Below are 26,965 nucleotides of genomic sequence, written 5' to 3'. Positions count from 1 at the left end.
GAAGGAAGGAGGGAAGGAGGGAAAGAAGGAAGGAGGGAAATAGGAAGGGAGGGAGCAAGGAAAGAAGGAAGGAGAGAAGGAAAAAAGGAAGGAAGGAAAACAAACAAATAAAGAAAAAGAAAAGGAATCAAGCTGGAAAGAACCCTGGATTTGGAGTCAGAGGCCTTGGGTTCCAAGCCCAAGTCAGACACTTATTGCCTATATGATTTTTTTTTTTACCTGTAGGATTCAGTTTCTTCATCTATAAATGAGGGGTTAAAGTGAGTAATTGCAAAAATCTCTCAGTTCTAGAGAGATAGTGGAAAGAAAACTGGATTTGGAATTAGAGGATCCTAGTTCAACTCCTGGTTCTCCCCTAGAACACTTATGGGCCTAGGTGTCTCATCTGTAAAATAAAGGGAATGAACCACATTGCCTCTACTTTCTTCCCAGCTTGATTCTGAAATCCCCATGATTGAAATCCCTGATACAGCGACCCCTCCTAGAAAGCCCCTTACCATGAGCAGGGGAGCAATTCTCCAAAGAGATTTCCTTCAGAAAATAACTTTTAAATTTCACCACAGGACCATGAGAAATCTGGTGGTAGGTGAGAGCCCAAGGGAAAGAAACAAGCATGTATTAAGTAAGTGCCTACTATGTGCCAGAAACTGTATTAAGTGTGTTTCAAATATTAACTCATTTGATCCTTACAATGACACTGCAAGGTAGGTGCTATTTTCCCCCCTATTTTATAGTTGAGGAAACTGAGGTTGACAGAGGTTAATTGATTTGCCAAGGGCCAAAGATAGTGTGCGAAGTCACATTTGAACTCTAGCTATTATGATTCCAGACACAGCATTCTATCCAATGGACCCCCTAGCAAACCCCTAGGATGCAAAATTATCGAGCAGGGTTTAAATTCTGGTATCACAGAAAACAAAAGCAGATGAACAATGACTAGGAAATAGTTCATCCCTAGAAGATAGCACCCAATCAATATTACTCAGACCCAGAACTAGAGCCTACCTCCAAGGCTGCCTTTACCCCAAGTTGTATAATCATTCATGTTGCATGATTTCTGGGGTACTGTTTGTAGGGCCTCTTCAAATAGCAAATTTACAATTTGTTTTGTTTACAACATTCCTAGATTATAGCTTCAATCCTTTGAGTCATAAAGTCTTAGAAGTAAATCCCTTTGGGAGGAGGAATATTCACCATCATCATCTAATATCCAAGTTATTCTTTAGCAGGGATTAGGAAGAACAGGGCACAAGACAAGGAGGTAAATGTGTTGCTTTATTTTGCTGGATTGTTTTTATTTCACATTTAACCTTTGTAAAAGAGAAGATTCACCAGATAGGGGAGGTGAGTGGGGAATATTTAGAAATTAATATCATTTTAAAATATGGCAGCTAGATGGCATAGTGGCTGGAGTGCCAGGCCTAGAATCAGAAAGACTCAACTTCCTGAGTTGCTGCAGCCACTTACTAAGTGTATGATCCTGGGCAAGTCACTTAACCCTATTTGCCTCAATTTTCTCATCTGTAAATGAGCTGGAAAAAGAAATGGCAAACCATTCCCATATCATTGCCAAGAATGCCCCAAATGGGGTCACAAAGAGTAGGATACAACAAAAGTAATTTAAAAGCAAAGCCCATCAATAAAAAAAATAGTCAAGTTTAAATCGCTTTGTCATTATACCAGTGACTCCCTAGCAAATGACATGAAGCTATCTGGGTTCAAGCATTCAATCGGTACTGAATGTCTCAATTTTATTATCAACTAGTCCATATCTATAAAAACAATATCAAGTTCTTTGCCAAATGCTGCTAGTCTAGAAACCCTGTCAAAAAAGGAAATGTGGTAATTTGGCAAGACCAATTCTGTAGGAGGCTCACATTGGTGACTCTTTGTGATCATTACTACTTTTTCTAGATTTTCATTAATAATTTTGCAGTAATGCAATTTAGAATTTTGCTAGTAAGAGAAATCAAACTCTATAGTTTGACTCTATTCAAACTTCAAAAAAACTGGGAAAACTCATATTTATCCAGTTTTGTCTGTGGCATTCTTACTTGTTCTCCATCTTTTGAAGATAACAAAAGGGTAATTCAGCAATCATTTAAGGATTCAGCATTATTCAGCAATCTTTCAAGACTTGAGGAAGTTATTGGCCTGGACCCAATGAATTGAATACATTGAGTAGAGTTCAATGTTCTTTGACTATATATCTCTTCTTAGCCCTTTTAATCATCAAAGCAATGCACTTTCCAATCTAAAAAGGATTTTCCTTTAAAAAGAAAGCAGAAGGAAAATAAAAGTAAACTACTTCTCCCTTCTCCCCATCATCCATTATGGCTATCTCATCCTCTCTAAGTGATAATATTTCTATTCCTTAACATATTTTACCTTCTAGCCTAAATCATACTCAGTATTCTATTCTCCATCTTTATGAATTCATGTACGCAATTGCCCATACTTGGAATATAGTCCTTCCTTAACTAGCATTTTGAGCAATACCTGGTATGAAGTTATGGTTTAATCAATACTTGCCTTTGATTGATCCTATTTCTCAAAAGCTTTTTCTTTCTTGGACACTCAACCAAGATGTCATTTGATCCATGAAGTCTTCCCAATCTGAGTGTTCTGAATGTTCTTTCAACTTTCACAGTCTCTTGTATTTGCCTCTGCACATATTGCATCCCCCAAAAGACTGTTTCTTTGCATCTCCAGTACCAAGGATGGTGCTTTGAACTTCATAAATATTGATGGAATTAAACTGAGTACTGTATAGCATCTAACCTAGGACCTTGCACTCAATATGTGCATCCTTTGTTTCGAGATTGAAGCAATGTAATAATTTCATTCAGTCTATCCTATGCTTAACACTATACTTAGTAATCTATACCAGTGCTTAGAACTACTGGTACTAGGTGCTATATGAGATATTTTTTAAAGTATAGAATACAATCCTTGCCCTTAAGAAAGTTATACTCTCATTTAGTTAGTCATGGATGTTATTCATAACATTAACTGATAAAATAGTGCAAGATTATATATGATTAAGTATCAAAAAGCAAGTAATATAGACAATAAGTTCTATTATTTCAAAGACCCATGAGGAATTAGAGCCAGAATAGATTATAGGGATCAGCGGGTCATTACTTTTGATCTGGAAGGAACTTTAAAGATAATGTATTGAGTAGATAGAGTGGCAGTCCAGGAGTTGGGAAGATCTCGGTTCAAATCCAGCCTTAGACTCTTCCTAGCTGTGTGACCTTGGTAGGTCACTTAACCCTATTTTCCTTAGTTTCCTCTTCTATAAAATGAGCTGGAGAAGTAAATGGCAAACTGCTCTAGTTTCTTTGCCAAGAAAATCCCAAATAGGGTCAGAGTGAGGGAGCCACAATGAAACAACTGAACAATACCACAATGAACCAATCCATTTATTTTACAGAAAGGTTCAGAGATTTGCCCATGGTCACTCATGTAAGGTATGGTAGTGCCTGAGTTCTACCTCAAGTCCTCTGCCTCTAGATCAGGTACTCTTTCATCAAGCACAGTTGCTACATTTTATAGACACAGAAAAGAAAAGTACGGCCAAGAGGGAAAATGACTTGCTCACAGTCATCCATCTAATTAGTTGCAGAGATAGATCTTGAGTTCAGAATTTCTTATTTTTATACTGCTCTATTATAACATGCTACCTCACTACTTTTTTACCATGCCAAACTCCAGTTACCCTTTGATAATATGATTGTCTCAGAGATGAACAGGTTTACTTTGGCCCTTCATATACAATTCAAATATAGAGAATAGCTGGACTCATGAAAAGGTCACTTTCAAAAATATCTTCTCTTGGGCAGCTGGGTAGCTCAGTGGATTGAGAGCCAGGCCTAGAGACGGGAGGTCCTAGGTTCAAACCTGGCCTCAGACACTTCCCAGCTGTGTGAGCCTGGGCAAGTCACTTGACCCCCATTGCCTACCCTTACCACTCTTCCACCTATAAGTCAATACACAGAAGTTAAGGGTTTAAAATTAGAAAAAAAAATAAGCATAAGGAAAATCTGCCTCACTGGAGGTTATATGCTGTTAAAAAAAAATCTTCTCTCAAGTATGTTAAATATGAAAAAATTCACAGAATTGTTAGAGTTGGAAAAGACTTTATGTAACTTATATGGTTATATATGTATAGCTCTTTTATTTTACAAGTGGGGACACTGAGGTCTAGATTGGGTGGGGGGTTATGTCCAAGATCATACTTAACAGAGCTGACATTAGAACTTCAGACTCTAGACTCTAAGTCTAGAGCTCTTGGAAGTGAAACTATGCAGAAAACATGCAGCGTTTGAGAGTAACACTTAGGGACAAGTCCCAGAATCTCCATAAGTCTGACTTAGGCTTTAGGTCCAAGAGTTGGATGTTGATGAAAATCGAAAGAAAAATAAATGTTTATGCCTTCCAATCAGAAGTCAGATAACAGATTGAGGACGAAAAGTAGATACTTGAGAAGAATAAACTGTCCATGAGAGATCATACAATTGTCCATGAGAGATCATACATGAGAGATGGTATGGTAAGGATATTAAAGGGGAAAGGAGTCCCCTTTGTGTAGAAAAGCATGGAATACTCCACTGGAAACAAGTATAAGGGGTAGCCCTAGTAGGAAATCGACACAAGAAGCTGATTCTCTCTGGACTAGGCTGGGTTCATGTTTGCCTCATCTCAGGTAAATCTAGGATTATTCCCCAAAAAAATATGACTTTCTGTTTAGAGGTTCTCCTGTCTGCCTCCAGGTATAATTATCATGCATCTCTCTTGCACAGTGAAAAATTCAAATGAGATCAAGGTCTACTCCTTCCTCCTGTGCCTCAGCCTATACTAAAATAGGGATATGTCACCCATCTCTAAAGCAATCAGACCTCTTCTCTAGTCTTTACCTGTGTCAGCATTAGGCATGCAAAGATTAGTAGTCACAAAAATTTCATTTTATTAAGGGGAGTAAAGTGATAGCAAATAACAATATGGTAAATAATTTGGGGGAGGAGTGGGCAGCTAGATGGCTCAGTATATTGAAAGTCAGGCCTAGAGACAGGAGGTCCTGGATTCAAATCTGACCTCAGACACTTCCTAGCTGTGTGATCCTGGGCAAGTCACTTAACCCCCATTGCCTAACCCTCTTCACTCTTCTGCCTTTGGAACCAATATATGGCATTGATTCTAAAATGGAAGGTGAGTTATTTTTTTTTTTAATTATGGGAGGTGGTTAGGGATGGTATGTTTGGCTAGAAAAAAGCCAGGAACTCAAGCTACTGAATAAAAAAACAGAATAAATTTCTCTTTATTTTGCTTCCTCCTCCTAGCAAGAAAGGAGGAAATATGAGTCTGATCCATTATGTGCTTAACGGAGCTGTTCTCTCACCCAGAACAGAGATGAGAGGAACAAAAGGGTTCTCATTGTTTCACCCAATGATATTCCCAGTTCTTGGCAATCACACCAGTGGCCCCCACAACACTGAATTGTTCCATCCTTGAACAATATCCTGTAAAATCCCAGAGCTCAAAGGACATCAGGGTAGGAGTAAAAGGAATCCCATGCCAGGGCTTGCCCCTCCGACAACACAACTCGGTCCCATGCTTCATCATGGCTCTCAAAATAGAAAACAAACTCTTTTTCTCTGGCTTCCTCTTCTACCCAGAGTTCTCTTTCACAAGAAGTTCCACATTACCCAACTAGTGAATTCCAGGAAAATTTCCTTGCTTCTATCAGCTAGAATATCTTATGATAATACTTGCAACACAGATGCTTAAGGGCCCTAGATCTATGGCTTAGAGATCATCTAGTTCAACACCACTCATTTTACACATGATGAACCTGCGGGCCAGAGAGGCTAAGCAACTTGCCCAAAGTCACCTAGTTGGTAAGTGGCAGTCAGGATTTGAGTTCAAATCCTAAGAGTCCAAGTTCAGTGCTCTTTCCATTGTACTTTGTGGTAGTTCTTATTTATTTATGGGGCTCACACACTCTTATTTTGAAGGAGATTAGCAGCTGGTTGTTTTTTGAGTTGATTTATAGCTTTGTCACCCTATAAATAATCATTGGGGCCACTAATTTGTTTGCTATATGCAAATTATCTAGGTGAGCATATTAAAGATGAGGTCGGACAGGTATCCAATATAATTCAAAATGAGTCAGGAAGGATTGGGATGTTTGATGATTGATTGGGCCAGTAAATAGAAAGTGAACAACAAGACGGATTGATGTACAGGCAGAGATTTTGAATCAGTCTTGGCTGCACACAAAATAGAAAACTCAGTCAATGTGCTGCCCAGAAAAGTGGCAAAGTCAGCAAGTGGGAACTATCATCAGGGACTGAGAAAGTGGGAGGAACTTTGTCTGTGAGACTTAGTCCACTTAAGGGATAGATGTATTTTCTTTTTGAAGAAACTTACAAAAAAAATCGACTGTAGAGACGATTAAGATGATTCAGTGACCTGGGAACATTGCTGTCAAAAAGCATTCTGGCTTTGTTGGAAATGATCCGATTTTTGTACTACATTCTCTCTATTGAGACTTCTGCCAACTGGTCCGTGCCACTTCTTGGAGATGGACTTGCTATATGCTGCATCTTTTCTTGCTCCTGAACATTTGTTTGTGCCATGCTTTCTCCTAGGAATACTTCTCCAGACTCTCCCTACTCCATCCCACCTCGGGTATACTAATTCAGACCATACAAACAATGAGAAGCCAACTTCTTCTTGGGAGACTGGGTACCAGAGAAGCAAAAGGACTTCTCACAAATAGTTTTAGAGTGGAAAAGGACAACTAGTTCACAATTTTCATTTTACAGATGAGAAAACTGGAGTCAAGGCCACATGCTAGTAAAAGGCCAATTTGGGATGCAAACCCAAGTCTTCTGAGGCCAACTTTATTAGTTTTTCTACCATTTCATTCTCTCTTTCTCTCTCCAGTCCTGTACTAAGCACTAAGGATAAAACAAAGATGTGTCTGATGTGGTCCCTGCCCTCAAGCAGCTAACAAATTAGAAAGTCATAGAAACTTATAAATCACTAGAGTTGAATGAGAAGAATTGTAGCATCTTTTAGTCTCATTTTTTTATTTAAGGAGAGGAAAGTGAGGCCCAAAGTGATGGCTCTGGAGATCAGGCATCCATACTTCAGTGAATCTCTCTTCTTATTAATATGGGCACTCCCTTTGATAGTAGATTTGGCAACCCATCTACATCTTCTGTTATTCATGGACAAATACTCTAATAATTCTCCATGAAGGTCCACCAAACTTTCCAGAGACCTTTCTGGAGGTCTTTTTTTTTTCATAAACCCTTGTACTTCGGTGTATTGTCTCATAGGTGGAAGATTGGTAAGGGTGGGCAATGGGGGTCAAGTGACTTGCCCAGGGTCACACAGCTGGGAAGTGGCTGAGGCCGGGTTTGAACCTAGGACCTCCTGTCTCTAGGCCTGACTCTCACTCCACTGAGCTACCCAGCTGTCCCCTTTCTGGAGGTCTTTTAAAATCATGTTAGTAGCAATGTTATTACTTGGACTATCCATCAAAATCTTAAAGTTATATGACTAAAAGTTACATGACCTTTTTTCATCTTACATAGAATCATAGATTAAGAGTTGGATGTGATCTAAAAAGGCACCAAGCCCAAATTCTTCTTTTTTATAGAGAAGGAAACTGAGGCTGAAAAAGCTTAAGTGACTTATTCAGGGTCACAGCTCTAGTAAGTAACTGAATCAGGATCCAAACTTAGGTCTTCCTGACTCCAAGTCCAGTCAGTACCCACTCTGCCACCTAAATACTTCCACTGGATAATATCTTTTCTAACAATTTTTTTCAAAATAACCCTTAATTTCTGTCTTAGAAAATTATCTGATATAATTAGCACAATATCATATGCAAACTCCTGAAAGTTCCCTTTCCCCTCTCACAGCCTTTGCTCCTTCATTTCCAAAATGGAGACCTTAACTAAACCATCTCTGAGACATCTTCCTGTTCTTTAATTATAAGATCTCTATTTTGGCACATATTTTGAAAGAGATAGATGGACATAAGATATGAGACATAGTCTGCCTATAAAGAGCTCACAAACACATCAAAGAGGAAATATTTATAAGCATAGTATCATAAAATAGTACAATACTAGGATTAAATGCTAAAGGGTATGCCACAGTCAATCAAATAAGAGTTCAGTGAGAAATCACTGTGGTCTGGTGAAGTTGAGAAGAGCTCTGCAGAGGAAGTATAGCTTGGAAAGACAAATGAGAATTGAACAAAGAGGACTGGAGAGGGCATTTAATATGGGGAAAATGGGATGTGCAGAGGCAAGAAAGCACTTATAAGCATATAATGTCATACATATGTTTGGTACTTTGCACTTTTCAAAGTACTTTTATATCCTTCTGAGCCTCACAATGTCCCTGAGATGCAGACAGAATTTTATTGTCATAATTTTTATGGATAATGAACCTTAGACACAGCATCAATAATTTACTCAAGGTCACAGCAGGTCAATGGAAGAACCAGGATTTGAACCTACATCTCTTGACTCTTAAGATTAATGTCCATTAGCCCTTACAAAGCAAATGTGTGCTATCCAATCAGCTGGTTGACACATAATTCATGGAAACTGCATGATACAAAGGGAAAGTACAGGATTTGGAATCAGAGGACTAATGGTAGTATCAGAGTTTTGATATGATCTGTGTGACCGTAACTAAGCCTGTCTGGACTTAGTTTCCTCTAATGTAAGTAAAGGAATTGAAATAGATAAATTCAAAAGTTTCTTTCACACTCTAAATCAATGACCCTTTGATGTTGAAAGGAAAATTTAATTCAGTGATACAAAGAGAAACATATTTCATTATCTAAATTAAAACAGGTGGGGACTAAAGGAAGTAAGTCAGATGGCTCTAAATAAATGTAATACACATATACATAAATACATACATACATACATACACACACACACATATATATATATATATGTATATATATATGTAATATATATATACATATATATATATATATGTAATGTAATTGCCTTCCAAACACTTTAGCCTCTGGTTTTGTTTTGCTAAATTTGGAGATTGGAGTGATAAATACACTTCTTACGGACATATGCTTCTGTTCCATTGAGGCAAATGTACAAGCATCATTATGATCACAGCAACATTTAGGTTACTTTGGCAAGCTGGTATTTACAATAGGATTTCTGGATACCTGATTTAATGAGAATGACCCACTTTTAAGTCTAACTCTGCTTGGAGTCATTAATTGATTCCATGAAAAGATTATGTTAGGTGAAGGAATGTGACAGGGGGAAGCAGTTTCAAAGGAACAATGTTATAAATGGGTGATTGGCCAAATGACATTAGAGGGCTTTTAGAACTTCATGATGGGGCTTGGCTTTATGTTAATATAATACAATATGATTTAGACAACCTTATTTGGATGATGACTGTCCAAAGAATCAAATTAAATACCAAGGTATAGTCTGTTACTTCCTTTTCAATTTTTGTTTCTCATTTCATTTATTGAAACCCAGTTCCATTTATCTTCAGTGGCCATACTTCTTTTTTTCTACACACTCTTCCTCTCTTTCAGGGTATACTTCCAGACCCCTGCTTTTCCTACCAGGTACCCAGTGCCCTCATGTGGTCAGAAGCTACTTCTCTCAAGAACAAAGACAACAGGAAACCTTTCACAGGCAACAACTTAAGGTAGTGTCCCTCCCGATAGGATTTATATTTTAAAACAACAGCTCAGAGAAACCATTGCTTGAGCTAAAGAAATTACTTTTTGTTAGTGAATGTCAGTAATCATAACAGATTAACAGGCAGGTCTTTGTCCAGCCATACCACTGCTGGGTTTGTACCCCAAAGAGGATAATAAGGAAAAAGATTTGTACAAAAATATTTATAACCACACTCTTTGTGGTGGCAAAAAAAATTGGAAAAATGAGAGAATGTCCTTCGATTGGGGAATGGCTGAACAAGTTGTGGTATCTGATGGTGAAGGAATATTATTGTGCTAAAAAGAATAATGAACTGGAGGAATTTCATGTAAACTGGAATGACCTCTAAGAATTGATGCAGAGCAAAAGGAGAAGAACCAGGAGAACCTTATACACAGAGACTAATACACTGTGGTACAATCCAATGTAATGGCCTTTACTGCTAGCAGCAATGCAATGACCCAGGACAATTCTGAGGGATTTATGAGAAAGAAAACTATCCACATCTAGAGGAAGAACTGTGGGAGCAGAAATCAGAAGAAAAACAACTGCTTGATCAAATGGGTCATGGGGATATGATTGGGGATGTAGACTCTAAACAATCATCCTAGGACAAATATCAATAATATGGAAATAGATCTTGATCAATGACACATGTAAAACCCAGTGGAATTGCTTGTTGGTTATGGGAGGGGGTGGGAGAATTAGAGGGGAAGAACATGAATCATGTAACCATGGAATTTTTTTCTTAAATAATCAATAAAAAAAGAAAAAATTTTAAAAGAAGATTAATAGGTAAGACATTTTTGTATAGTGTGAGATTAGGGGAATTTCTCAAATCCTGCCCTGAAGGCAACCACACACTCTCTAGGAAAGGCCAACTTTGTTCCTTATGACTCAGTGATAAGTAACTAAATGATATATAAATTTAGTCTCAGACATTTACTGTGTGATCCTGGGCAAGTCGTTTAACTCTTTCCCTCAGTTTTCTCACCTATAAAGTGAGCTGGAGAAGGAATGGCAAACTATTCTAATATGTCTGCCAAAAAAATAGAGTCAAGAAGAGTCAGACACTAAACTGAAACAATTCAACAACAATTACAACAATGTAAATAGTGCTCCGATGTCACAGAAAATATGAAAGAAAGTCTGACATATCATTGAGGACTTATGCCTTAAGCCAATCATATTATTGACCCCTAAAAATACAAATTTAATTGCAAGGGATATTGGATCAATGAAGCAGATGATAATAATATCCCTTTACTAAATGCAAACACTCAGTAAGGATATATAAATACTCAGCAGGGATACAAAGGTATCATTCTCCAAATCCCTGTCTATAAGGACACACCTAGATAACAACAACAACTTATAAGAGAATAAATGATCCTTCAAATCTATAGAATTGAACTTCCTTTTTGATACTGTTTTATATAAAATTCCCCCAAAATACATTTATTTAGTCTATCCTTATTTCAGATATCTGAATTTAATTAATTAATAAGGATTAATCATGATCTGTTCTAAAAATCATCACTACCTTAAAATCTAATCAACCTCCTCAGGGTCTAAGGCCTGGGTAGACCAAAGAATGTGTAGAATATTCCGTCCCTTGATCTTAGTCCTGTCATGGCCACAACATGACTTAGACCATATTTTTTGCCCAATAGTAAATAAGCTAGGCTTTGGTTCTAAATTCTAGTAAATAAAATAGCCAAGGGGAAAAGCATAGGACATAATCCCAACAAAGGGCTGGAGGAAGAAGAAAATTATTACAGATAAACACCTCAACCAATACCCAAAGTCAGAGCAGTTATATTGTCAAGAAGTCATAAACTAGTCAGAAGATTATAATAGAACAAATGGCCAATCAAAGATAGAAGCAGGATAGCAATCAGGAATAGAGAACCAGTCACCAATACCAAAATGATTCAAAATACATCTATGTCCCAAAACTTTAGAAATAGAATTGAGTTCAGTGGAAAACCAGTAGAGTACTCCAAGCCCACAACAGGCAGCGCCATCTATAAACCAAAACAGCTGCCAATGACCAAAGCCTTGCAGGGAGGCTTCTGGGTGGCCAAAGCTCACAATGTCAAGGGAAGGATGACACTCAGAAAGACTGGTGACTTTTTTTTATCCAGAAGGATGACAGCAGTAGCTCTACTCTTAACACATGCCTAGGTCCTAACCATCCTATGGGTTCATAAAAGCTACGAGAGTACACATTTCAGCAATAGACCAAGGAATTCAGCATTACTGGATGTTAATAGTTGAGAATGGCATGAGCAAATGAAGGTGCTTCCAATGAACTTTTACCACCAAAATGATGTTTTTTAATTTTTTTAATTGTTTTTTATTTTAAACCCTTAACTTCTGTGTATTGGCTCCTAGGTAGAAGAGTGGTAAGGGTAGGCAATGGGGGTCAAGTGACTTGCCCAGGGTCACACAGCTGGAAAGTGTCTGAGACCAGATTTGAACCTAGGAGCTCCTGTCTCTAGGCCTGGCTCTCAATCCACTGAGCTACCCAGGTGCCCCTGAAATGATGTTTTTTTTAAACAACTGGAATTGGGAACAACACCCACAAATCTAACAAATCCATACACATTATCTATTGGAACTTGCAACTCTAAAAAAGGAATACTACTAATTTGTCCTTCCACATTTATTTAGAGAATGGCACTTGTCCCCCTTGTTAATTCCCCTCAAACCTCCCATCATTTCCAAGGTATCTCTATGTCTAACCTCACTGGGATCCCAAGGAAGATGGTCACTTGACTGCCTATGTATAAACCCCACATTTCACCCAATAAATTTTCACCTGGACTGAGTCGCTGATCCAATCCCTCTGAGCTTCCTATCATTTTCATGGGAATTCCATGTCTAACCTCAGTAGCATCCTCAAGGATGATGGTCATCCGACTTCCGATGTCTGAACTCCACCTTTCTCCCAGTGGATTGTCACCTGGGCGTGGGATCTCTGATTCCCTTTTGGACCTATGTTATTCTGGGTGGGTCTAGATCCGGCCAGTACCATGGTAGTTAATGTTTCATTGGAATGAAATGAGACACTGCTATGTAATTCATCAGGAGTTATTTAATTATAACAGGAGACATTATAAGTTGATTCAGTTAAGCAAAGCTATCTTGCCTGGATGGGCCATTCTTCCTTGGGATCAGAGCCCACCTGGCTAGAGCACACTGTGGTTGTTTTGGACTTCAGCAACCAGGAAGTAACTTCAACAGCTCATGGTCAGTCCCCTTAACTTCCCAGGTCTCTGGAAGAGTTTCAATATCTTTTAAAGAAAAATGTGCCTAATTTGCATGGGACCAAGGGTTAGGCCATGGCACATACTACAGAGAGTAAGAAGTGGATGAGTTTGGGAAGTTTGGCCCCAACCCTAAAAATCTTTAAATAAGAGCTTTAAGAGAGTTCACAAAGGCTAAACAAGTGCTAATTCTGGTTTCCTTTTCCTTCCTCTTCTGGTAATATCTAACTAGGAGGCTAAAGAGTTGGGTATTAATCAACCCCATGGTTTAATAACCAAAGTCATTACTCCGACCTAGACTATAACTCTTATCTCTCCATATTTTTATTTTATTTATTTTAAAACCCTTACCTTCTTCCTTAGAATTGATATTTAGTGTCAATTCCATGGTAAAAGAGTAGTAAGGGTTGCCCAGGGTCATACAGCTAGGAAATGTCTGAGGCTAGATTTGAATCAGAGTCTCCTGTGTCTAGGCCTGGCTCTCACTCAGCTGACCACTCCTCATACTTTTTAGAGTAGGGCAGGGAGAGACAGACAGACAGACAGACAGACAGACAGACAGACAGAGACAGAGAGAGACAGAGAGAGACAGTGAGAGAGAGACAGTGAGTGAGAGAGAGACAGAGAGAGAGACAGAGAGAGAGACAGAGAGAGAGATAGAGAAACAGAGACAGAGAGACAGAGTCAGAGAGAGAGACAGAGAGAAAGAGAGATAGAGACAGAGAGAGAGAGATAGAGACAGAGAGAGAGAGAGAGAAACAGAGGGACAGAGAGAGACAGAGACACACACACATAGACAGAAAAAGAGACAGAGACAGACACTCACACAGAGAGAGACAGAGAGAGAAAGAGAAAGTACTACAACTTGAATCTGCTTGACCTAAAGGAAGTCCACCCTTCCTTCAAATCTTAAAGACAAATCTGCCTAATCCTGAACAATAAGAAGCAGGAGATAGTCTGCAGCAAGTAACCTCTTCCAGACAGGATGAGCACCTTGCAAGAGATTAGTTCTTATGGCCTCTTAAAGTAAGCTGTGAGTAAGGGGACCAGGGCTTGTACAACTACAGTATTACATAGCCTATCAAAAACTGCCAACTTTTTCAAATAAGGCCTTTCCTAGCTTGCTTCCAGATCCAAAAGGTTAGGGAAGGAATTGGTCCTTCATAGGCCAAATTTGCATGATTCTCACCCAAACCCTCCAGAAGGATCATCAGAAGAGCCTTGCAAATTAGTTAACTAATGCTGCTAATTCCCCAAAGTAGGAAATTCAGCATCAGTAAATATATCTTCATTTGCCTCACTACTATCCTCAGTCTCAGTTGCTCATAAGCAAAGTAGTCAAACAAATCTGGTAATATCTATTCCTAAATTTAACTTTATTTTTTTTACTATACAAAAATCTATTTTCTTTCTCTCCCATCTGCTCTAGCCCACTGGAAAATAAAAAAACAAACAAAACATTTGTGACAACTATAGAGTCAAAAACAAATCTCTCATTAAACATATTAGACACATTTATGTATCCCGACTACCTCACCTTTTTATCAGCAGTGGGGTAGTATGTTGTATTATTTGGCCTTTAAAATCATGATTGATCATCCCACTGATCAGAGTTCTTAAGTCTAAAGTTAGTGTCTTTACAATATTGTAATTGTATAAATTAGGTCTACTTTATTGTGCATCAGTTCATGCAGTTTTTCCCAGATTTCTTTGAAATCCTTTTCATCATTTCTTATAAGGAAGGAAAGGGAATAAGCATTTTTATTTAGGTATTCATTGTGTTCCAGGCACTGTGCTAAGTACTTTACAATTATTGTTTCATTTGATCTTCCCAACTACCCTGGGACCTAGTAGCTATTATTATCCCACTTCGCAGTTGAGAAAACTGAGACAAGCAGAAGTTGAGACTAGTCCGCACAGCAGGAAGTATCTGAGGCTGAATTTGAACTCAAATCTTCCTGATGTCAGGCCCAGTCCTCTCTCCACTACACTACCTCTGTGCTAACTCATGGCTCTTTTGACACCATAGTAATCTATTAAATTCATATGCCAGGATTTGCTCAGTCATTGTCCAATTGATGAATACATCATAGTTTTCAGTCATGTCATCCCAAAAAGAGATTCTATACAGAGTTTTATATGTATTTTTTTTTTCTTTCTTTGACCTTTTTGGAGATACAAGCTCTTGGCACTGTCTAGACTGGAAACAACTGATACCTTTTCATAAAAAATATTTAATTTCTTCCAGTTCATCATTTCCTATAAGAATAGATCTTGGAGTTATGATTATCCTTCTAGTCCTAGTCTTTGGGGAAGGCCAAGACTGGGAAAGGTCAAGATAAATGGGAAGAACCAGGACCTGGGGAATCTGCCTCATTCCAGGCTCACCTTTCTCCTGAATTTCATCTCTAATAGTGAAATTTTGTCAATAGCAAAGTTAAATTAAGGTCATGATCAGATATCTCCAGGAGAGTTGGGGGGGGGAGGGAAAAAAGAGCTTCTCACTTTTAAGTTGGCTGTTACAAATTTCATCAAATGGCCCTTTGACTTCTCTGCACAGTCAACTTGCTTGGCCTTATGAAATGCCACTTTTGATAATTTAGTAGCCAGATTTTCAAAAATAATTAGTAACAGGCAAAGAACAGTAAAGAGGATCTTGTTTTAACCTTCTCCTTGTTTCTTTTCCTTAGGAACCCATCAGACGAACCCCTCTGTTTTGTCAGAGACTATAGACTTTTCCCATAACTGACTTCATCTCTCAAAGTCCATAATTCCTGTGCCACCAGATAATAGAGATCAATATCAGGCCTCACTGCACCTTCCTTTACACTGTCATCCCTTCTCCTTACAAACCATAAGCCCAGTGTCAAGCTTTCACCCATCCTGTTAGCTGCCACTGGATATTTTAGGCCAGGACATAAAGACCCCCAAATGAAAGATCATGATCTGGAGAAATTGAACCAAGGAGAAAGGAGTTTTTAAAAAATCTTACTATGTACAAACACTCAGATCTCTTCTTATGGGGACCAGTAACAATAGCCTGATGCAGAAATAAACAGTCCAACAACCCAGAAATGCTACTCTGCCTTCTTGGGGTCCAGTTTTGTACAAGGGCCCCCCAAAGACATTAACCTATTAAACCTGTGTTTCTGTGACTAAGGGCTAGGGACTTGAAATCATCAATGCATGTGACCTAAAAAGGCTTTTAGGGCCTGAGAACTAGGCAAAACAAATAAGACATCCGGTAATTTGAGAGAGGCAGTACGGTGTAATGGCTAAAGAATTTGGAAGGTATGAATTCTAATCCCTCCTCTGATAATTACTCATTTAACTTCTCTGAACCTTAGTCTACCCATCTGTAAAATGATGATAATCATAGTATCTACCCCACAAGACTATTGGGAGGATCAAGTGAGATCATGTATTTAAATATTAAAGTGAAATATTAAAATGCTATATAATATTCAAGTGCTATACAAAGGTGGGCTCTTGTGATTTTTGTTAACCTGTGTTATAGAGGGAATACCAATGAAACCGTGGATCTTTGAAATATAGTATAAAATAACTATATTTTTTGAGGTTTGTCTACAATGGTGAGAACCGTGGGATTTGATTTTTCAAGGGGTTATTTTCACTTAATGGGGAGTCACATATCTGATTATTCCCTCCCTGACATGACTTTATTCTGACATCCAGAAACCAACTCATCAATCTATATTCTCAAGTTCTAAGAGAGTCAAAAAAGGACAGAGCCATGAAGTGGAGAGAAATATGGACTAGAGGCTATTATTATTATGTCAGCTCACAGAATAAATAGAATCTTCTCCTCTGGGGTGGGGGTGGGATCCAAATAGACCTAGCCACACCTTGAAAGAAATTCTTCCTTCATCTTATACCAAAGGGAGTGAGCATTCATGGGCCAGGCCCATGCTGAACAGAGATAATGCATCTCTAGAAGCAATTTCCCTTTATTTCCAGCAACAACTTTTAGCTGTAAAATGGCTTGGGTTTGGATTAAGCAACAAGAGTGACTGACTGTCAACACGGCAAAGCGAGCTGCCTAATCTACTCAACTGCACATCTCGGGCTTGAAAAACTCCTGTGGAGCACTCGGAACTGTCAAGAATATTTTCTTCTGACGTGAGAACCCAATTTCCCCCCTTTCAAAGGAAAGGCGTAACACACCAGTCAGTTCAAGATGGGAAGCCTGCAGCCTCCCAGAAGAGCAACTTTGCCATGAATAAAAAAGACCAGCTAAGCTGGTCAGTCTCCTTAACAGCCCCAGAGAGGAGTTAGAGTTCCCCATCTACTGTGACTTCTTTTATTTCTGCCCTTTCCCTCAGCCTTAGCAATTTTCAGAGTTTAGTGGGCAGACTGGCATATATATATATACACATATATATATATATGTATATATATATATATATATATACATGCACTTGCTTGTGCATGTGTGTACATGTATGTATATTGTGTATATGATAGAATATTTAAAGAGAGATGTATGTATATATATATAGAGAGAGAGATGTACATATATATGCTAAGTACATATAGAGTTCACTTTGCTCATTAAACTTCAAAGAATGCTATAGGATCATATGTGTGTATGTATATATATGTGTGTGGATGTATAAATATCTAGTTAAAGATATACATAGATATATATGCCTATATATTTTAATACATACATATGTGTATGTGTGTGTTTACATATTTCCCTCAAGGTAACTTGTCATTCTTTTTAAGAAAAAATAAAAAAAAGGGAAAACATTTCAGGCCAGAAATAATGAAAATTTTACAACGTTAGTTGGATTTCCAAACTTTTTGTGTGTTGGAACTACATTTAGCTTCCCAAAGAACTGAGATGACCAAAAGGGAAATTAAAGGACAATGCTGATGACAGTCTAGCCTTTGCATACAAGGATAGCTACCTACTTCTGAACCACAGGAAGGGAACCATGATGAGAAAATCACCACCATGCCTCTTACCTCTTGGTTCATGGGCACTCTGTGAGATTGTTGTAAAATGTTAAGGCTAGTAGACATTACACTGGTAATTTAAATAATTTAATCAAATTCTTTGATTTTACAGAGGAAGAGATTGAGAAGCAAAAGGTAAAATGATTTGTAAAAGGTCATGTGGCTAACTAGGGGCAAGAGCTGTTACCAGAATCTAGGTCTCATGACTTTTTAAGAAGGTTCTTGCCATGAGACCAGGATATCATTCTAAATTCTCCTGGCTTTAAGCTAAGAACTCCTCACCAAATTTTCTCTCCACTTCTGCTCTGTTTCTTCATTTATAGCCCTAGAACAATATGATTAATCTTGCTTTAGTTTTTTAATTCAATCATTGTTGAGTATCTATTATGTGCAAAGCATTGTACTAGGTGTTGGGGAAAGTTGACTAAGATGTGCATCCTGCTCCCAAGGAGATTATAATCTATTATAAGGGGAAGATGCATATGCAGATACAATAATATAAACTAACATATGAGAAGTTCCTTGGAAAAGTGAAAAAGTAAACTCAGAAGAAGACAACAATGTGAAAACAGCCATCCAAAAAAAGCCTCAGAGAAAAATTCTAATGACACAAACCCAACAAAGAAAGAGATGAGAGCAGTAGGGGAAAAACTGGGGAAAGAAATGAGAATACAAGAAAGTCATGAAAAAAGAATTAAAAGCTTTGTAAAAGAAAAACAAAAAAATATTGAAGGACCTTAAAAAACTGAATTGACCTAATAGTAAAAAAATAAAAATAAGGCACCAAAATTCACTGAAGAGAAAGATTTCTTAAAAAATAGAATTGGCCAAATGGTAAAGGAGATACAAATATTCACTGAAGAAAAGACTAAAAAGCAGAACTGATTAAGTGGAAACTAATAACTCCACAGGACATCAAGAAACAATGAAACAAAGTTAAAAAATGAAAAAAATTGAGAAAATTTAAAATGTCTCATTGGAAAAAGAACAGAACTGGAAAATAAATCAGGGAGAAGTGATTTAAGAATTATTGGAATATCTGAAAGCCACAATAAAAAACGGCCTAGACTGCCCTGATATCTAAGAACCAGAAGGTAAAATAGAAATTGAAAGACTCTATCAATCATCTCTTGAAAGAGATTTACAAATGAAAACTCCCAGGAATATTATAGCTAAATTCCAGAGTTCCCAGATCAAAGAGAAAACACTACAAGGACTCAGAAAGAAACAATTTAGATATCACGGAGTCATAGTCAAGATCACACATGATTTAGCAGCTTTTACAATAAAGGAGAAGAGGACTTGGAATATGTGTTCCAAAAGGCAAAGGAGATAGAATTAGAACCAAAATATCAATTACCCAGTAAAACTGAGGGTAATCATTTGGAGAGGGGGGGAATAGATATTTAATGAAATACAGCATTTTAAAGAATTTTTTATTTAAAAAACAGAGCTGAATAGAAAATCAGATTTTCAGACAAAAGATTCAAGAAAAGTATAAAAAGATAAACATGAAAAAGTCATCATAATGGACTCAATACACTTAAACTGTTTATATTCTTATTTGGGAGGAAGATACAATTAACTTAAGAACTTTATCATTATTGGAGCAGTAAAAAGTAGTTTACATATAGAGGGCATGGGTATAAATTAATTATGTTGGAATAATCTCAAAAAATGAAGAGGGGAGAAGGAAGTATGTTCTGGGAAAAGGAGATATGTTCTGTGCAAAGGGGGAAGGGAGAGATAAAGTAGGGAAATTTTTCTTATGTATAAAAGGTGTGAAAGGAAGAACATTTACAATGGAGGAGAAAATAATGTGGGGTAGGCAATGCTTGAGCTTCATTGGAATTGGAATTGGAACAGAGAAGGAAGAATATATGTATATGTATATATATATATATATACATACATACATACATACACACACACACACACGTCCAGGATATTAATCAAGGGAGCTCCCTCATGAGCTTCATGAACATCCAGAATAATGTTCCTTTGACTAATTAGAACTTTTTGATTATGACTTCCTATGGAGAGAATTAACATGCTTTCGAAGTCTCCAAGAGAATGGATTTCATTAATGAGGGCTTATCTTGGAGCAAAATGGCCAGAACCCTTGGGAAGATGGACTCTTATGGCAGGACCTTCATGTGGATAATAGAAGGTATCTGCCATCCATTTTTCCTTCTATTTTCTTTTGGAAATATCCATAGTAGATAGTTGTGGGGAGGGGGTAAGTGGGAGTGGAAAGGTATAGATAACTTTCTCACAAAAGCCATTAATGAATGTCTTACAGTAGAAGCACATGTGCTCACCAAATTGTCCCAAGAAGGGATTTCCTGGAAGAAAGTACATGTTTAGCATCCTGCAAGGAGGTTCCCCTTCCATGAGAGTCCAAGTTCTTAGATTATTATAAAAAACAACTCCCCTTTAGAGGGGAGTGCCATCTATCATATGATGCAGAGTCTGGTGGGCTTCTATACAAAAGTGAGATCCACCAGAATTAATTGATTATGGACCATTGTTATTCAGTTACGTGTTTTCTGAATTGTTTAAAGATGTTGTGAATTCTAAGGAATTTTTTTTAAACAGAAAGTTTTCAGGTACACCAAACTATTAAAAGCCACATTTTTTAAAGTAGCAAAGAACTAGAAATAAACTATATGTCCATCAGTTGAAGAATGACCAAATTGTAGTATATTCATATAATAGAGCATTCATATGCTTAAGAAGTGAAAATGAAGAAAAAGCAAAGGAAGATATATAAACTAATGCCCATCTATTGCCACGACTTGTCATTTCTTCCTTGACAGTGTCTCTCCATTTAACTGGTATAGACTTATCAACTCAAGCCAAGACTACTTCTATAGGTTTCCAAATGTTCTTTGCTTCAATTCTCTCTCATCTCCATGTCCATCTGTCATACTCAACTGTCAAAGTGCCTTTCCAGAAACACAGATCTGACCATGTCCTTCTTCTACTCAATAAAACCTTGTGATTCTCAATTACTTCCACATTCAAATATGAATCTTTTGGCATTTCTCAACACAGTTTATTCCCTTCTTTCCTTTACCATCCCATCTCCCTAACCTACACGCTGCAATCCAGCTACAGTAAACTTCTTGCTCTTCCTTTATAAAAACTCCATATCCTATGTCTTTCCACTGGTTGTTCTCCCATGATTAAATGCTCTCCCTCCTCTACTTTGGTTCCTGGTCTCCCTACTTCCTTCAAGATTCTGTTAAATCCTGTCTTCTGCAGGAATCATTTCCCGCCCACTTCCTAAGGTCTATGTTCCCACAACTTTCAGGGCATTATTTCTTATATTGCCTTGAATTTACACTGCATATTCTCACTTAAATCTAATTCATGTGCATATGATATCACCCCATCATATCATCAGTCATTTTTGAAAGGAAAGAGGAATAAGAAGATAATATCTTGTATATTGTCTCCCCTATTTGAATGTGAACTCTTAAATATTCAAATAAAAACTATGTTTTTGCTTGTCTTTCTATCTTCAGTGCCTAGTACATAGTAAGCATTTTAAAAGTGGTTCATTGCCTGACTGACTAATGTACAGAGAAGAAAGGAAAACATGCCTACAAGAATGGAAATGGAAGGAACACAAGAATGGAAACTAATGATAATGATTAAACTTAAAACTAAAAAAGGGAAATAATAATGTTCTTCCCTTTCTTCTTTGCAGTTAGGGGACTTACAAGAATTGCATAAGCTGCTGAATTTCATTGAGGCATTAGTTTTGCTGAGATGCTCTTTTTTCTCTTTCTTTTTTATTCTTGTATGGTGTCCTGGATAGGAAATGAGGGACAGAAAATATTTGGAATGGGATATATTTATTTGGTTGTTTGTTTGTTTGTTTTTAGCTTTTTAAAAAAATATTTAATTAATTGATTTAGAATATTTTTCCATGGTTACATGATTCATGTTCTTTCCCTCCCCTCCTCACTCCCAACCCCGTCCCCCATAGCCAACAAGTAATTCCACTGGGTTTTACATATGTCATTGATCAAGACCTATTTCCATATTATTAATATTTGCATTAGGGTGATTGCTTAGAGCAGTGGTTCCCAAACTTTTTTGGCCTACCGCCACCTTTCCAGAAAAAAATATTACTTAGCCCCCTGGAAATTAATTTTTTTTTAATTTTAATAGCAATTAATAGGAAAGATAAATGCACCTGTGGCCATCACCGCTTCCCTGGATCACTGCAGCACCCACCAGGGGGCGGTAGCACCCACTTTGGGAATCACTGGCTTAGAGTCCACATTCTGGATTGGGATTGATTTAAAGACAAAACAAAAAAATACATTTAAAAAAACTCACTACACTTTTCATCTTTAGTGTACCTCTGCAAGTCATTTTAGTATAATTTTATTGTTTCTTATATTTTAAAACAATTTAATATTCATGATTTAACTTGATCCTTGTTAACATCCTGGAGAGTTGGGAAGATGAAGATTATTTTCCCATTTTATAGATAAGGAACTTGAGTCCCCAAGAGGTTGAATGGAGATATAACTAGGACAAGAATTAGAATTTGACTTTTTCTATGCCTAAATTCTAGTAACCTTCAAACAAATTTTCTTACAGGATAAAGTTCAAACTCTTTAACCTAGCATTCAAGGTCTTTATTAATACAGGCCCATTCCACAACTCAAAAAATATTTTCTTTTCTGCTTTTTTCTAACTTTTCTGCTCCAAACAAACTGCTCTACTCATTTTTCCTTGAATGTGACATGAGCATTCAAATATTGTCTTCTTTGCTCACATCTGGTACTTCCATCTGACATATTTCAAAAACATACCATCATCCTTCTTACCTCTGTATTTTAAGTCCTATCCATTTCTCAAAGACCAGATCAAGTTCATTTTCCTCTATCAAGCTTTTTTCGGCTTCCCCATTCCTGGGTGATCATTCCCTCCTTATTCCTTAAAGATGATGTCTTAAAATTCTTTTTGGAACATCAGCACCAGGCAGGTTGCTCAATAGATATTTATGGCTGATTACTTATTATGATGAAGGGTAAGGTACCTTAAGGGAAGCAAGCATTTGTACTAGATTGGGTGTTAAGAGACCTGACTTTTCATACTATCTCTGTCATTAACTTGGTATGTCACGTGAATGAGTTGCTTAATTTCTCTTTTTCAGTTTTCCTAAAAATAAATGTGTAGTAGCTTAGATAGCTCCTTCTATGGTTCCATTCTGTATGCCAATGGAAAACAATCAGTTCCTTTATTTATCTCTCTGGATTTCTTGGACTGGAACTTATTCACTCTCTAACCTCCCCTAACCACCAACTTTCTCCCCTTAAGCATTTCATTTCATTTCATAGAATCATATAACTAGAAGGGACTTTGCAGTGTTTCAAGTGGTCATTGTGTTGTGGCAAATCCAATGATGTAAATGAGTTTCCATGGGTTTGATTTGCTGACCTTGTTTTATGAAATTAGTTGATTTCTTTTACAAGTTCTTGGTTGAATCAGTTACCTTCAGGGAAGAAGAAACTAGGTTTGCCAGGATCCTAAGAAATGTTGATTTATGGACCAGAACAGACTTTATTTTTCTTGTAAACTTGGGTGGAAAATTGATCAGTTATAAACCTGCTAGAGATCTCATGGTTTTGTGAGGTATATTATTGTATTTTGGGATTATCGGATATTGCAAAAGATTTTTTGTTGTTTTTTTACCACGGTAATAAGTTTTCCTGTCAAGTCTCAATTTTTTACCCTTGTTAGATAAAGTAAGGGGAAGCTATTAGAAAATAAAGCAAAAAATAACAAATTACCCCAGGTAAAGTTATAGAAGACCTCCTGAATCTGGGCTTCATTTGATTACACTATGATAATAGTGGATATGGAAAACTGTGTTAGGATTACTTGACTTCTCCAGACCTCAGTTTTCTTATCTAGAAAATGTGTGAGATGAACAAGATATTATCTAAAGTTCATATGTCCCTATTACTTCACAGCTTGGAGCTTAGGACAGAGGTTAGGGGAAGGGATGGTATTTGGTTTTGTTAGAACAGAACCTGGAACCCAGAAAATCTTTCCCCATGGGAGAGGTCCTGAGACTTGGAGGGTATTTGGCACCTTTAAGATAAATGTTGAAAATGAGCTGGATTAAGGGAGAATCATAATCCTATCAAAGAGTTGGATATGGGGGTGCAACTGGGTGGCTCAGTGAATTGAGAGCCAGGCCCAGAGATGGGAGGTCTTAGGTTCAAATCTGGATTCAGACATTTCCTAGCTGTGTGATCCCGGGCAAGTCACTTAACCCCCATTGCCTAGCCATTACCACTCTTCTGCCTTAGAATCAATACACATGATTCTAAGATAGAAGGTAAGGGTTAAAAAAAGAGAGTTGGGTATGGTCAAGGCTGGAAATAAGACTTGATGGGGAAATCACAGTGAGATTCAAAGTCTCAAAAAGAAGATAAAAGCTGGGAAGAGTCAAGGTCAGCCACCAACATGACTTAAACTGGCTTCAAAACAGGAAAAATGAGAGTTTAGCCCATATCTTTCCCAAAGGAACAGTAATAGAGCAGAGAAAAAAGACTTCCTAAGGGAAAGATGCACAGATGACTTTCCTGGACCCACAAGGTAGAGAAGTCAATTTTAGTGACAAGGGTATTTCCAGCCCTGAAAACAGATAGAAGAATTATTTTGAAAGCAGGACAAAGATTATGGGTCAAAAGTGAGAGTGAAGGTGCTTCCAGAAAGCAAAAACCTTAAGATCATTAGGCAAAAGGGTGAAAGTAAGCATGCCAATTTGGGTTAGATGATTTGAAACTTAAAGGGGAAAATTCTTGGAGATAGCAAGATTTTTTTCATTCAATGGGTTCAAGGATTCTCTTCAGAGCAGAATCAGTAAGTAGAAAAGGCCTCTATCAATTCTAGGTGTTCCCAGAGCACAAGGAAAGGGTTTAGATCAGTGATGGGCAAACTTTTTAAAGAGGGGGCCAAAGGAAAGGAAATGCTCATCTGTCAGTCTGCTTCTAAGGCGACTCTTTCGAAGTTTCATTGTATTGTATCCTACTCATTGTATTCATCAGGTTAGGAATAATGTCACATGGCCAGATAGAACATTTCAGGGGGCCCCATCTGGCCTGTGGGCTGTAGTTTGCCCATTACTGCCCTAACTGATGACCATCCCCTCAATTTCTACTTCTTTGACACCACAAAGAGTTGCTGTAAATATTTCTGTGCATATAGGTTCTTTTTATTTTTCTTTGATCTATTTGAGATATAGACTTAGTAATGGTTTTGCTGAGTCAAAGGATATGCATAGTTTGGTAGTCCTTTGGGTACAGTTCCAAATTGCTCTCTAGAATGGTTGGGTCAGTTCACAACTCTACCAACACTTAATGAATGTAACTATTTTCCTTCATTTCTTCCAGCATTTGTCATTTCTGATAGATGTGAAATGGTATTTAAGAGTTGCTTTAATTTCCCTTTCTCTAATCAATAGTGATTTAGAGCATTTTTTCATATGACTATAGAGAGCTTTGATTTCTTTTTTATCTATTCATATCATTTCTATTTTATCAATTGAGGAATGACTCATTTTAATAAATCTGATTCAGTTTTATATTCAGTATATATTTAAGAGATGAGGTCTTAACCAAAGAAGCCTGCTGTAAAAATATTTTATATTATTTCATTTTCTATGATGCCTTTTAGATAGTCTTTTCCCTGGTTATCTTTTTTAATTAGATTTAACTTTAAAAAATCTTAGCATCAATACCATGTATTAGTTCTAAAGCAGAAAAAGCAGTAAAGCTAGGCAATGGGGGTTAAATGATTTGTACAGAAACACATAGCTAGGAAGTATCTGAGGCCAGATCTCTAAATAGTCTCTAAATCTGGCTCTCAATACACTGAAAAAATGGCATCCCCTAATTAGATCTATTTATTTCTATTGCTTTTTCTGAGATCATGATTGCTACTCCTGCCTTTTTTTACTTCAGCAGAAGCATATTAGATTCTGCTCCAGTATTTTATTTTAACTCTCTGTGTGTCTTTTTGTTTCAAGTGTATCTCTTATAAATAATATATTGTCAGATTCTGGTTTCTAATCCATTCTTCTGTTTCCATTTTGTGGATGAGTTCATACCATTCTCATTGACAGTTATGATTATTATGTATTCCCCTCCATTCCATTTTCTTGTTTCTTTCTCTCTGTCTCTCTGTTTCTTTCTGTCTCTTTGTCTTTTTATCTCCCTGTTTCTGTCCCTCTCCCTGCTCTCTCTCTCCAAATCCCTCTTCAGAAGTCTATTTTGCTTCTAAACACTGCCTTCCTTAATCTCTCCTTTCTTTTATTTCCTCCTCCCCCACCCCCTTCCTTTCCTATTTCCCTATTGGCTAAGTTTTATTTCTATATACAACTGTCGTGTATATATTTATTCTTTCTTCTTTGAACCAAGTCCAGTGAGAATAAGGTCCAAGCACTGCCTGCCACCCTCTCCCCATTTTCCCCTTCATAGCAAAAGCTCTCTTTACACATCTTTTAATGTGAGAAAATTCTCCCTATTCTACCTCTTCCTCCCCCTCAGCTCTGAGTACATCTCTTGCTCTCCCCTCTTCATTTTTTTTTGGAGAGCATTCCAACATACTTGACTCATAACCATGCCTTCTATCTATGTAAACTCCTTTTAATAGTCCTAATAATGCAAAGTTCTTAGGAGTTACATATTCCCACATAGGAATATAAACAATTTAACTTTTTTGAGTCCCTTATGATTATTCTTACATGTTTACTTGATTATGTTTTTCTTGAATATTCGGTTTGAATTTTGTCATATTTTCCATTCAGCTCTGGTCTTTTCTTCAGGAATGCTTGAAAGTCCTATATTTCATTAAATATCTATTTCCCCCTCATGGTATTACATTTAGTTCTGCTGGGTAGATGACTCTTGGAAGTAATCCTTCTGGAATATCATA

The sequence above is a fragment of the Gracilinanus agilis genome, chromosome 3 (genome assembly GCF_016433145.1).
Source record: "Gracilinanus agilis isolate LMUSP501 chromosome 3, AgileGrace, whole genome shotgun sequence".
In the NCBI taxonomy this organism is placed as follows: Eukaryota; Metazoa; Chordata; class Mammalia; order Didelphimorphia; family Didelphidae; genus Gracilinanus; species Gracilinanus agilis.
Note: the sequence above shows the minus strand (reverse complement) of the source record.